Source organism: Dendrobates tinctorius, unplaced genomic scaffold (genome assembly GCF_039654945.1).
Source record: "Dendrobates tinctorius isolate UK_male_01 unplaced genomic scaffold, ASM3965494v1 ptg000086l, whole genome shotgun sequence".
NCBI lineage: Eukaryota > Metazoa > Chordata > Amphibia > Anura > Dendrobatidae > Dendrobates > Dendrobates tinctorius.
In genome coordinates this window covers 48,943,432-48,957,887 of record NW_027361754.1, presented here as the reverse complement: position 1 = coordinate 48,957,887, position 14,456 = coordinate 48,943,432, and the positions used below count along the sequence as shown (strand labels likewise).

At 44.0% G+C, this 14,456-nt stretch overlaps 1 long non-coding RNA gene across 1 annotated transcript in view; it reads right to left on the bottom strand.

Moving 5' to 3' along the window:
• Positions 1-9,580: 9,580 nt before the first annotated feature.
• LOC141097874 (uncharacterized) overlaps positions 9,581-14,456 on the bottom strand; it is a 46,774-nt gene continuing 41,898 nt past the window's right edge. Inside the window, exon 3 of the long non-coding RNA XR_012234069.1 lies at positions 9,581-10,552. This is a non-coding gene — a long non-coding RNA (uncharacterized lncRNA). The remainder of the gene's footprint in view (positions 10,553-14,456) is intronic.

The window sequence follows — 14,456 nt, the reverse complement described above, 5'->3', positions numbered from 1 at the left end:
AACCCGCAGGTCAAAATCAGCGCGTTTTTTATGCGGATTTCCTGCAGTTTTATTGCGGATTTGGCCTGCGTTTTTACACGTGCGGATTCCTATAATGGAATGGGTGTAAAAACGCTGCAGAATCCGCACAAAGAATTGACATGCTGCGGGAAAAAAACGCAGTTTCCACGCAGATTTTTCCGCAGCGGATCTGCAGCATATCCGCAACGTGTGCACATACCCTTATCCTGTTTTTAACTTACAGTTTTGTACAGCTGATAAAACTTGCAAAAAAAAATTTAAAAAATTAAAGTCATGCCCAGTGGTCCAGTGATGCAATTTTACCCCCAGTTGGGCTCATTAATCCAAAGAAATGCCCTTGAAATATGATGACTATGTACATAACGCACTCTTTAACACCTAAATCAGTTTTAGAAGATGGTGCATGAAGCGGTCAAGGCTGAAAATTGCGGCAAATTTGCGATGGACACATGCCAATTTTTGGTGCAAAATATTAGCGTATATGCACGCCCGGCATGAAGTAGTTAAAGAAGAAAACTCGTGCCCGGTCTTGCCAACTTTATCATGCCGCTTTGAACGTTTCGATCAATTTGATGCGATTCGCTTCGTAGGTTTTTTGACCTTGTGATGGCAAATTAGTCTATGCAGCGAAAAATTCACCGTCGAACTAAAAGCGATCGGCATCCAAGCAGTTAAGTGTCCGCTCTCCCTTTCTGGTCCTGCTGAGGGGACACATCCATCTTCTCCCTCCTGCATTGCTGCTGCACTGCATTTATCAGCAGAGAATAAGTCAGGGTTGCAGTTAACCCCCTCGACCCCTTGGAGAAATCATTTAAGCGCATAGTTTGCGGAAAAAAACGCTGCCGTTAACCCTTCCTTTGCTACAATGTCTAGGAAATCAACTAACCCTACATACCCTGCAGAATATTTTTTTCTCCTCTCCAGGTCATAGTTTTGCATATCTAGGTGATTTTCCCTAAACTCCCTCCAGATTCCCCCCACCATCCCCATCATCACCCTTTGCCCTTCAACTGTGAAGTGAGATTCAGTACAAAGGCTTGTGCATCCTTCTGTTCCCCCTCTCCAGCCCTCCCACTGGAGGTTGGCTTCCCCTTTAAAAGTCCCAACACATGCTAGCATGCGGCTCTGCTGCAGACTGGAGAGGCTGCTGAGCCGGGCAGGTTGGGCTGCCAGAGGTCCCTTGTAACAATGTCATTCCTCCCTGACAAGGCACTGCAGCACTCAACTTTCACTGCTTGGAAAGGAAGTCACATTCTGTCTGCCTCACTAATGCCCAAGTCTTCGGCCTGTGCCCAGTGACTGCAAGTAAGTGACAGCCAGCACTGCCCTCCTCTATAGTCTGACCTTATGCATGTCTTATGCCCCCTTCTTCCCAAACCCTTTACCCCTTTGGGTTGCAGCAGTCCGGCTGAACCTCCTTGTGTCATATTGCAGTGGCACTGTGCATTCTCCGCCACATACCCTCAGATGTGCTCCTCTCTTTTCCCAATGTCATACTTCTAATTCCTGCTTAGTTCTCTGTCACTTGTCATTTATACATCCCTCTCATTTTATTTTATGTTTTATATGTGCTAAATTCCGATACGAAAAGGAAGACAAATATTATTGATACATTTGTGTTCTATTTGTTTATTTATTTGCTTCTTTATTTTCTTTATTGTTTATTTTATCTTCCAGTGTTTTCTAATCTGATATATCAAAAAATTATTTATCTATCTATATCTCTTCTATCTATCTATATCTCTTCTATCTATCTAATCTATGTATTATCTATATGTCTATCGCTCCATCATCGCTCTATGTGTGTGTATAATGTTTATGCAGACAGAGCCATATACTTTGATGGGATGTAGTTAAGCTTTTTTTTTTTACTGCATGTTTAATACGAATTGTCTAGTCTGATAAGTTATCCAGGATGAAGGCATGGAGCATAATGCAGCAAGTGTGTATTATTAGACTCCGCATGTTAGAAAAAAAATGTTTAAGAAAAAAAGTCCAAAATGGAACTCGGCGAGAGGCCTTACCATGATTCTACCGGGTATCGGCGGTAAAGGGGTTAATAGTGCTCTGACCAATGGGCATCATGGAAATCTACTGGAAATTGTTTTAGATGAACTCATTCATATCATTGGCTCAGGTGAGAAAACGTCAAAATTGCTTAGTCTTTTTTGGTGGATTAATTAAGATTTATTGAGATTACGCCATGTTACAATATATACATCCTGCAAATGTGTGTGTATATTATATATATATATATATATATATTGTAGTGTTAGAATATTTAGTATTTTTTTCTACTTCACATTTTTGCAGAATCCCCCTGCACAATGCTGCAGTTCCACCGCAGGTGTATAAACCATCAAACACATTATATGATGATAATTATCCAGAAGTGTTAAAAAAAAAATCCTGATGTAGCAGAGCCGAGTTTGTCACGCGATGGAACTCTTTGGGCTGCACCACTCTCTGCAGTGGGTTTACCTGCTGTCCTATGTAAAGCCCCAGATGACACCTCGTGATATCAGGACTGGTTGTGCCAAGTTGAAAACTTGCTTATTTCATCAGCAATCTGCTAAAATATGCTAAATGAATAGAATATAAATTTCACTTTGCATCCGGTGATCGCCGGCATTGCGGATTGGTGCGTTATAAAATGACTTTTAATTCTTGCATTCACACAATTGGCTTATAGATGACCAATCGTAATTTCTAATTTTATTGGCTTACCTGTGCCCCTGGTTTACAGCACGGGTCGCGTTCAGAGGTCACTTTCGGCTTTATGGGGATTAAAATATGGCGGGGACAGTCGGCATGTCACCCACGCAGTGCGGGAGGGTACACTAAAACTTCTCATATATTATATCTAGAGCAAATAGGTCTGAAGTGCGATCAATTTTATTTATGTCACCAGCATATTCCGCGGCGCTGTACTGTGGCACCTCGGCTCTATTTCTAGTTAACACCTTTGACGTCATGCCCTGCGGTACATTTTACGGCCTTGAAGAAGGGGTTAAACAGCCTTCGCATTGACGTCTCAGATTGTGACCTCTGCTGCACAGAAGCAGATTGCAGATGGCGGGTGGGGGGACACGGTAGCATCTGCACATGAAGTTGCAGAGTATAGAGCAGCTACAACAAGGTGACTTTTTTGGGTGCAGGTCAGGGCAGCAGTCACCTCTTTTTCCCATGACCATGGTCATTAGAAATGGGGATTTCCATGATGTGCCTGGGCTTGTCCAGGCTTGCCTGCTCTGCCTGTCTAGGGGGAAGGGATGCATCTGGAGCCTGGTTCTTTAGGATTTCCCCACGCTCACATACACACTCAGCATTGCTGAGGATGACTTGATGAGGTTGCTTTTCCCTTTTTTTTTTTTTTTTTTTTTTTTTTTTTTTTTTTTCCCCAGTCCCTCTCACATTTGCCAATGCAGCACAGGCTTGGACTGCAGCAAGCATTTGTGCTGTTCCTGCAATGACTCCTCCTCGCACTCATGGGCTGAAATGCAGCATTGATCCGCTCGCTCGGTATAGGGCCCTGTTATTTTTACCCACTGACCCCTCCTTTAAATCAGCATCAGGTCACTCAATGCACCACAATGCAGCTTTTTTGCAAGATTGCAGCGTGGGCATCTTTCACGTGATTTAAAATAGAACTCATTGGAAGTTGCACTTTAGAGAAGACATTTGGGTATTGTAAGGGGGTGCAGCAGCCCTTGGATGTCCTCCACCTGCGCTGCGCTAAAATTGTAACCTTCTGGGGTTTGCAGCATTTGACGTCTTGCATTTCACTCCTGCAGTGATCTAAAAGGAAGAGGTGATCTATACGTCCAGCATCCGCCTCCAAGTAGCAAGATGCAATAGTGTACGATCTACATGACGACGATAATGCTATTAATTCACGATATTCTTTTTTAATTATTACATTATTTATGACCTGGGCCAAGAATTAATTCCAACAATTTAGCAGCTGGCCTTAAATTTGAGATAAAGGCTCAGATTATAGTTTGGGCCTCCTACACATACATTTTTTCTAATATATATTTATATACTTGTGCAATTTACCATTAACCCTTTGGACAGACCTTTTGTATAAGCGTGATGTGAATGTGCTTTTCCATCCATTTGAATTTATCGGGAGAAAAAATAAATAAAAGTTTTAGCTTCCACTTTCAACCTGGCCAAAAAGTCTAAATTTAACGTTTTTTTTGTTTTGTTTTTTTTGCAGCAAACTTTTAAAACCATGGGGGAAAGGGTGCACTTTCACATCGAGCAGGCACTAACATGACCGCTGCATCCTGTTATTGGCGATAGCACACCACTCCATCAATTCTTGTGTATCATGACTCTTATTTAAAAGTGAATGAGAATGGCCATGTGGCGCACCGTGCTATTAACCTAGCGCATTGTCATGTTGGTGGCTGCGACATCTGTAGTCAAAGCAAGCAGTCCATACACATTGCTGTTGGATGAACAATGCTTCTGCCGATCGTTTGTCCAACCGCTATCTCAGGAAACACATGCTCTTGCGTTCTCTATGAAAAAGCTGTTGACTGACACTTCACCCGGCGGCTTATCTCGGAGAACGGTGTGATCAACATTTCTCCCAACCATCAGTCGGCTGGTGCCACTATGTACATTAGACCAGGGGTCCCCAACTTGTAGCTCAGGGGACACATGTGGCTCGCGATCCTATGAATTGTGGATCGCGGCTGTCTGCCAGCCTGATGCATTAGCTCCGGGTCTAGCAAACAGGTATGAAGAGCGCATTTCAAAATGGTGAATTTTCTGAGTAGCCCTACACAGAAGAGCAGGTCTGGATGCACATATACTGGTCTTAGGGGTTTACAGATAGTTTAAGTATTGTACCCTGAAGACACGATAACCTGTCCGAGGAGGTGATTGAAGCTAGATGTGAGTGTGTTGGGAGTGCTTTATGGGTAAATATTGAATGGAGGTGTTGTGGGAACCCCTGGATCTTGGTATACTATGAAAAAGCTTTTGTATCATTTTACCAATAATGGGGGCTGTGATTGACACTAATGTGAGGGCAGTGGGAGCTGGATGTGGCTCGCGACCCTCTTTCAGAGGTGAATGGGGCTCGCGACCCTCTTTCAGAGGTGAATGGGGCTCACGACCGTCTCTCAGAGCTGGATGTGGCTCGTGACCCTCTCTCAGAGCTGGATGTGGCTCGTAATCCCTTTCTAAGAGCTGGATGTGGCTTATAACCCTCTCTCTGAGTTGGATGTGGCTCACGACCCTCTCTGAGTTGGATGTGGCTCGTGATCCTCTGAGCTGGATGCGGCTCGTGATCCTTTCTTAGAGCTGGATGTGGCTCGTGATCCTCTGTCAGAGCTCGATGGGACCCTCTGTCAGAGCTGGATGTGGCTCGTGACCCTCTGTCAGAGCTGGATGTGGCTCGTGACCCTCTGTCAGAGCTGGATGTGGCTCGTGACCCTCTGTCAGAGGTGGATGTGGCTTGTGACCCTTTGTCAGAGCTGGTTATGGCTCCCGACCCTCTGTCAGAGCTGGATGTGGCTCGTGACCCTCTGTCAGAGCTGGATGTGGCTCTCAAGGTCAGAAAGGCTGGGGACCATTGCATTAGACCATCATCTAAACCCATCAATATCAGTATGGGGGCCTTAAGGCTGGGACTTCATGGTGACAGAGGTTGGTGTATGTCACTGGTGCATTGCAGCATACTGTAAGTGAATGGGATTGCACCCACAAAATGCAAGTTGCAAAAAAAAACAAACCGATTCCATCTTTTTACATGTTTGTTTCGGAACCATACAACTTCATTCACTTACACTATGAAACAGTCTTTGACCTGCATCACTGTTAAAGTCAACGTGTAGTCACAGCATAATGATGATTTAGATATAAATCAGGATAACCTCACCGTTTAATTATGGGCCACCAATGCTGACCATAAAAATAAGATAGTTGATAGCCAACATCCATGCCATGCATTTACAGCATGAAATATCTAATAGATTCAGGTCTTGATAACAGCGCCAGGATTGTAGTGGTCAGCATACAAGCGCTGCTCTCACATGTTAGTATCCGAATGGTGGGACCTACATCTACCAGGCATTTATGGACCCTCAGAGTACAATTGATCACTTTGTGTCCCAGCAGGATAAATCTGTGATGACCTTATTTTCATAGAGGCGAATTTGATGGCATCTGAGCTTTGCTACCTAAAGCTGACTATGCCCATTAGATGTACAATGCTTGGCTATTCAGCCACAGCCATATCAGCTGACTCTCCCAAGCACATTAGAGTCAGCTGGTCTCATTAAGGCTTGGTCCACCCTACCTTTGTGCACATTACCTGGCACATACGCCATGGACGTATGTGCCAGTGTGTACAGTCAGAATGGGTGCCGAGACATCTCTCCACCATATAGGACCCATTGTAAAGAAAAGTATACTACATGGGACATGTTTATTTGCAGTAACCTTCTGTATAGGAAGGCGCAGTCTGCTGTTAAAAAAAAAAACAAAAAAAAAAACTATGCAATCGTACACCGAATGGCCGGAGGCCAAAAGAACACGCTTTGGCTTCCATCTGGTGAATGGTTACCTATGGTGACGCTTCAGTATAAGTCTAGAAAAGCTCCCAAACTACATTGTAGGCTACATGTACAGATGCAGTGTGAGCCTAGCCTAAGGATTCTCATGGGACTCAACCCTAAGAGGGCACCCGAAGGGGCAATGCCTAACTGAGCCTGTATATTATGTGAGTTATTTGCACACAATGGTCTATAATGATTCGGGAGGTTACAGACCCCCTTAATTTTCTGAGAGAATGTCGTAATAATAGAATAATCAGAAACCCCAACGATCAACTGTTGCTGGGCCATTAAAATGAGTGCAACTGTTGCTGGGCCATTAAAATGAGTGCAACTGTTGCTGGGCCATTAAAATGAGTGGCCGAATATGTAATCCATAAACGGCTAAATATGGCAAAGCAAGAGCTTCCAGCTCTGTCTGGAGGACACCTAGTATATTTAGCATGCTGTCCAATATTCCTAGAAGGGAAAATGAAAATATGAATAAAATATGATATGAAAATCCACAGCTACAGATTTTTAAAAACTACAATACAATTAGAAAACTTGTGTCAGACTTTTTTAGGCTGTATGTGAATGGGGTATAGTAATATTTCTTTTTTTTTTTTTTTTTTTTGCATTGTTTGTACTGTACTTTGATGCTAAATTCGAAGGCAAAATTTTACAACTAAAAAAAACATTATGCAAACTTCTTGGCCTTAAGTGTTCCATGCTAAAAAAAAAACATTGTTATATAACGTACAATTAGAAGAAGTTTGCAAATGAAGTTAAGAATGTCACCAAGTGAAAGCTAATGCAATAAGTAAACTGACCGAAGAAAGACCTAGAACCCGCTGTTAGCCAAAGGCGTTATGTGATCTTCGTATTTTAAAAGAGATATTCATCATATTAATGTCAGGTGAGTTCTAGGTCATAATGAAGGAAAATATTAACAGAACGTGCCATCTCTATATGTGTATTATATGGTAAAGCATATTAAGTTGTCTGAAAGTACAGGGACCATTTGCGGTCTGTAAGTGTCTGTAAAATGACCATCCTTTTCGATAAAAATGAGATTTTATGTAAAAGCTCCATAAGAGAATTGGTTCTTATAAGAGAAAACTTTTTAAAATTTTCTCTTGTAAAAGTTTCTAAAAGTATATAATATGTAGCGACAGCGAAGAAAGTTGACAAACTTTTCTTACTTTGTTATTAATTATATGATTTGGGGCTCCTTTACAGATCCATGCAGATGCGATATGGATGGATGTTTGGTGGACACCTCAGACAGGAAACTTTGCTTTCGTGTTACATGAAGAGCCCAAGATCACTGCTATTTTGTTGTATCAGCTAAATTCATACTATGTAGGGTGAGTTTTTTATTACACTGTATTGTGTTATTATAGAAGCTCTCATCATATTATATAGCACTGTGTACTTACAATTGCTCATTTTGTCTTTCTACTCAATTAACTCTTTTCTATTAAGTCTATAACATTAAGTGATTAAAAACTATCTAACTGAATCCTACTAAGCTTTCTGTAGAAACAGGAGGTCAATTTTCCCTGCATGAATCCTTCTAAGCTCTATGTAGAAACAAGCAGTCTCTTTCCATGCATGAGTCATCATTAGAGCTACAAGTCTACATCACTGCTAAGTTCCTGGCAGCCCAGCTCTACATGGTGTGCACAGCCACATGCAGAAAGTAAACAGAACAATGCATTCATATGTGGGCGGAATCGCCGCGATTCCGCAAAATTAATGAGCATGCTGCGTATTTTTCTGCTATGCGATTCCACAGCAGGAAAATCCGCAGCATTAGCACAGCATTGCGGAATCCCATAGGATTGCATGGGATGCTGTTTTTTTGCGTTTTTGCTGCAAAATCGTGCGTTAAAAACCCACCGCGAAAAAACGTGTGAACTCAGCCTTACACTTCTCAATACTGCTGTTTAATGTCTTCCCCGCTGCTGCTTCTGAACATGTTTTACATAGAGGCAAACGTTTAGGAATCCCTGCTGTGTATGGGAAACATCATACCAGCTCGTGTCCACCCACTAGCTCAGAAACAACTGAAAATGACAAAGCTTGCAGAGGGGGTAACAGGAAAAAAATGTAAAGTTATGTAATGGACAAATTCCTCATCATCACACATGACGGTTAAAATACGCTTTACGTTCAGCATGCACAATATATTCCTTTTCATACTAAGGAAATATTTATTTTCCTTGTTATCTTGTATAATGAACCCTCATCTTAATTCCAGTCGTCCTCTGCCATTATAGGGAGGTCTGAATTTGTTCATGCACCTGCTGTGTTTTTGCAGGCTTGAGCGATTTGGGCTGTACCCTGTTACCTGGTGATGATATACACACACCCACGCCATGACAGGTCACTGTAATACTTCCTCATACTTGTGTGTTTGTGACTCTTCGATGAGCTAAACGGCTGATAATAGCTCCAGGGAGGGGACGCCATGTGACAACTGAGGAATCTGACCCTGATTATCCTTCCGTGAAAATAAAATCTTATGTATTTTCTCTTCCTCTCTGCTTTACACTCCCACGAAATATAATCCATTTATATCTGTGCACGTCTCTGACATATGCAACTCAACTTTACCCCATATGACCGGCGACTGTTCTGTTCATTAGTCTCCTGTAAATGGAGCCAATAAAGTCAATGAAGCTTCCTTGCACTGTCCTTTTTGGCTTCGTGTTGATATTTATTTTGGCGCTTAACTGCTGTTTATGACGGACATAGTGTGTGGATATATATATATATATATATATATATATATATATATATATATATATATATATATACACAAGACAAAAAAATAAGTAAACTATACATGAACTAGATGGGTGCAGAGTAGAGGAGGTGTAAATTGTTTTTCAGGACCTAGTCCAACAGCCATGTCAGTAATATCTGGCTGCTCGACGGGAGCCCTGAGAATCGCCGTTTACCCAACAGTTTTGCAGCTCTTCTCTTGATTAGCCAGCCTGGAATGATGTCACGCCTGTCCTGTCCAGTTGTCACTGACTTGGCCGTTGGACCAGATACTAAGAATCGATTTGTGCCAACTCTAGGGCAGAGTGACGGGACCTGGCTCCCGAGGGCTTACAAAGGACAAGGGAAGGAGACAGAAGATGAGGGTGGCAGTGGTTCATAAGGCATTGTGGTGGCAGAACGGGAATTGTAGGTTTTGAGCTTTTACTGAAGAAGTTGATTTTTTAAGGTTGGTTTTGGAGGTGGAGAGAGTCTGCTGTTGTAGGTGGGAAGCACATGAGATGTTTTGGAGAAGACTTTGTGATGAGCAGACGAGAAGAGAACAAAGAAGGAGATTTTTAGAGAGCCTGAGATTACATGTGGGAAAGTATTGGGAGATTTGGTTAGGGAGGGATAGGATGGGTTATGGACTGGACTTTACTGTTTGGGAGAAAGTGGGAGATCACATCAGAGATGTATGGAGGTGACAGGTTATGGACAAACTTTTGTGAAGGCTCAGGAGGCACAGTTTAAGCACCATACACTTCTATGGCTGTCTTTGTACAGCTTTGTGCAAAACGGCAGTGTGCATAAGCCCTTCAGGCCAATTCCATGGAGCATGAATCAATTAGTGATTGCTATTTTACAGATATCATTACAGCCAGAATGCTCTTTACATCTAATGAGATATTGTAAAGCTCCAGGCACATTCAGACTGTTACATTAATTGTTCTGGTTCGGGATGTGACATCGGTTCAGGTGGATAAAAACAGAATTACAACTGGCCGTGCTCCGGAGATCAGTCATTGATATCCCGATATAACCAAGGCATCAACCAATTGCAGCAGCCTCATCAGTCAGTAATGAGCGTTCTTCTCATTTCTCTCCCGATCCGGCACTGCATCCTGTCTATCCGGTACAGATCGGCCTCAGGCATGTGCCAGTGTGCAGTCAGGTGCTGGAGGTCATCCATGTACATCATATGGTGCCTGTATTCAGGATCAGAGTATATAGTTAGTCCCCCCCTAAAGGCATTGCTTCTAGGCAAGAACACTTCTATAATACAGCATGGCTGACATTTAAGGCAACAGAACTGCAAGAAGGACTTCGACTTCATATGTGCTGTATAACTCAGAGGTTGCATGAATCCATAACATATTTATTTACATGAGCTCTTAAGACCCCCTTCCCATACACATTAGATTAAAATTGTCCAACACAGATGATATTGGATTGGTGAACATCTAAAGGGTGCCTCCCAACACCTCCCCAACATCATCTCCGCTCGCTGTATTGAAAACACATAAGTGCTTGGCTGAAGTTGGGGGAGTTTGGAGGATTAGCAATGTCCAAAAAAAAACATTCAGCGAACAATTCTCTAAGCCCTTTTGTGTGTGCCAGCAGGTTTTTGCTATGAAATTTGATAGCACCAATCACCCTGTAGGGAAAGACACCTTGATTCCAGTGATGTATCACTTCGTTTCCTGGGTTCAGCAGTTGTGATAGCATCATAGTTTTCTCTGCTGCAGATCTAGCGGAACTCGGAATGCTGAGCTGAGTATAACCCTGCCCATAACACAAATTAGCAGCTAATCAGAGGTGGGGGCATGATTGAACCAGGTGGTATGCAACACCTAGTCCTGTAGTGATAATCTCTTGCTAATAAACGTCTGATTTAATTGAAACAGCAAAACGCAGCCTAGTAAGTGATACATTGCTGGAATTGGGGTCTCTGCTAATACATCATGGTGCTTTCAGATTACACAGCAAAAACCTGCTGACAGATTCCCTTTAAGTATATATGCTGTGCCCATCAGCAAAAAGGACAGTAAACTTCCATCAATATGGCTTCACCTGGTCTGGTCTTTGGGTCATTTAATGTAACAATTTATGCTATGATGTAGCCACCATGACGACTCTTAAAGGTATCAACTGGCAACTACCTAAGACACCTGGAAGCCAAATTTGCTTTTATCCCTGACTCCAATAATGTGTGTTTACTTCTATGGGAGTGATCACTTCTACAGGAGCAATAATGGTGTCCTTAGTGGCTAACACCCTTTTTTTTTTTTTTTTCAAGGAACATCTATAATCAGGCTGATTATGATTAACAGCTATAAATCAGGATTGATAATTACCTAATTCAATTTTGGGGAAGGACGATTTGGAACAAGCGCCTGTTATTTACCCTATGTCTGATATCAAAAAAATGGCAAAACAATATATGAGAATAGTCTGATGGAAACAATGACCCAAATCTACTAATACAGTCTAATTAGACAGCTCAAAATTAGTCCAGGTGTTAGCGTGGCTGGTCTGGAGCCGGAATCTCCAGGAGTGGACCCTCTGGGCCGTGGCACCGAGGGGCCCCGGGCGAGCTGCCAGGTGGAACCGACCCCTATACAGGGACCGTTAGGAGTAGGCACAGGGGTTTGAGTACCACGGTAGCCGGTACCGAGAGGGGCGGCTCAGGATGGACTGGAGTAGGAGTGTGGGACTGAAATGTAGATGACAAGACAGAGCTGGAACACTGGAGGCAGGACTGGAGTAGGACGGAAGGACTGGAGCAGGATGGAACAGGAACACCGGAGGCAGGACTGGAGTAGGACGGAAGGACTGGAGCCGGATGGAACAGGAACACCGGAGGCAGGACTGGAGTAGGACGGAAGGACTGGAGCCGGACAAAGGACTGGAGCCGGATGGAACAGGAACACCGGAGGCAGGACTGGAGTAGGACGGAAGAACTGAAGCCGGATGGAACAGGAACACCGGAGGCAGGACTGGAGTAGGACGGAAGGACTGAAGCAGGATGGAACAGGAACACCGGAGGCAGGACTGGAGTAGGACGGAAGGACTGGAGCAGGATGGAACAGGAACACCGGAGGCAGGAATGGAGTCGGACTGCGGAGTACAGCAGGGGACACGGATAGCAGGACTGCGAGGCTGCTGCAGGGAGCACACGAAACCGGGACTGTGAGACTGCAGAGAGCACACGAAGAAGCGAGGCCCAGTATGCTAGGAAACACAACGATCAGGCGCCTCCCTCAGGGGGAAGCGGCCTGATATCCCCCTGTCTGGTATGCCATTGGTCAGGGGGTGCTTCCGGGTCAGGGCATAGCCGGAGCAGAAGGGAGGCACGGCCACGGCCTATGGTGCATGCGTATTGCATGCAGAGATGCCGTCGGCCGCGCGCCTGTCAGAGGTGACCGCCGTGGCTGTCGGGTGGCGAGGGGCTGCGGCGTGGGAGCGATGGCCGGGTGAGTATGCAAAGACGGTGTGGGAGCGGAGGCCGGGTGAGTATGTTGGAATGGCGTAACACCAGGTATATGAAGTTTCGTTTTGGAGCATCGTGCATGGAGTTAGGTTGGGTTCAGATGGCACAGTTCATATATTGACTACAATAATATTCGTACTGACCGCGGCATAGGCATATATGGGGTTGTATGTAGGAGGCATGTATGTAGGAGGCATATATGGGGTTGTATGTAGGAGGCATGTATGTAGGAGGCATATATGAGGTTGTATGTAGGAGGCATATATGGGGTTGTATGTAGGAGGCATATATGGGGTTGTATTCCAGGCATTTTGGTCCATATACGAACTGTGAAAATTTGGCTATCTGGATCCTTATACCAAAATTAAGTTTGTCTACGTAAGACTATTTATTTGCCCCATAAATAATAAATTGGAACAGTTTTTGACCTGGCAAATTCACATCTCACTTTTTCTAGACACTTTTTTAAAAAGATTTCTTTTAAATCGGGGTACTTTTCCATTATGCGGATGCCAGTCGTCCTCACACTGCATAATAGAAATCAAAAACTACCTTTCTGCTACTAGTAAGGTACCAGTACTGGAGATGCAGATGACAAGAGTGGCGCAGACTGGCAATGCGGCAGACTGACTGGCGTCCAGAGCGATGCAGCTCATGAGGAGTGCTGAGGACTGGAGATACAGTGCCAAGGACTGTAGAGGCAATGAAACGATAGGAATGTGGCTTACTCAACTCGGAGAGCGGATGACTGACTAGCGACTGACATTGGGAGTTCCTGGAGAAGCAAAACTGAGGACTGAAGATGTGACTGACTAACCAGTGAAGAGTGCCAAGGACAGGAGATGTGGCGAAGTGCAGCTCTGGGGGAATGCAACCAAAGATCAAAGGCGGACATACCATTGGTGCAATCTGTGAAGCATTAAAGGGGCCAAAGAGATAAAGGGGCCCTTTCCACCTCCAAAGGTGCATTTTAATAAACTAATGGACTGCAAAGGGCCACATATACTGTTCTTGCACATGGGCCTTCTTCTGTCTCTGTCCACCCCTGGTCCAGATAATGGCAAAGTACCAGTGGCGGACACAGAACATAGACAGAAGAGGGCCCCTTTGTTAGGACAGTATATGGGGCCCTCAGCAATCCAATAGCTCATCATAAAGCCCCCTCTTATGTATCTGAGGCAGAATCTGCCTTTGAGGTGGAAGTGGTCTCCTTTACCTCTTCGTTGCACCAATAGTATGTCCGTCCCTGGAAAGTACCTACATTTATATAAATTTATTTGCACCAAAAAGGGTACAACTTCTGCTGACTTTTGGTGCAACATTAGTGTAAGTCCATGTCATTAACATATTTCTTGTGCATCATCATAGGAAGTAGAACGAAACAAAGTCTACGTGTGCGAACGAGGCTGGCCGACCGCCATAGGTCACCAGCCTGAATGCGGCAATAACAGCCGAGAATGCTGATGGCTGACTCCTGACCGTAGCGCAGTTTCCCTTGTTTTATGGAGCATCTATCTCTCTGCACCTGCTGATAAGCTCTGACTGCTTGCTGTCAGGTTAAGGTGAGTCAGCAGCAAAGATGACTTCACTATTCACCTAGGGGTGTAAAGCGCTCACTT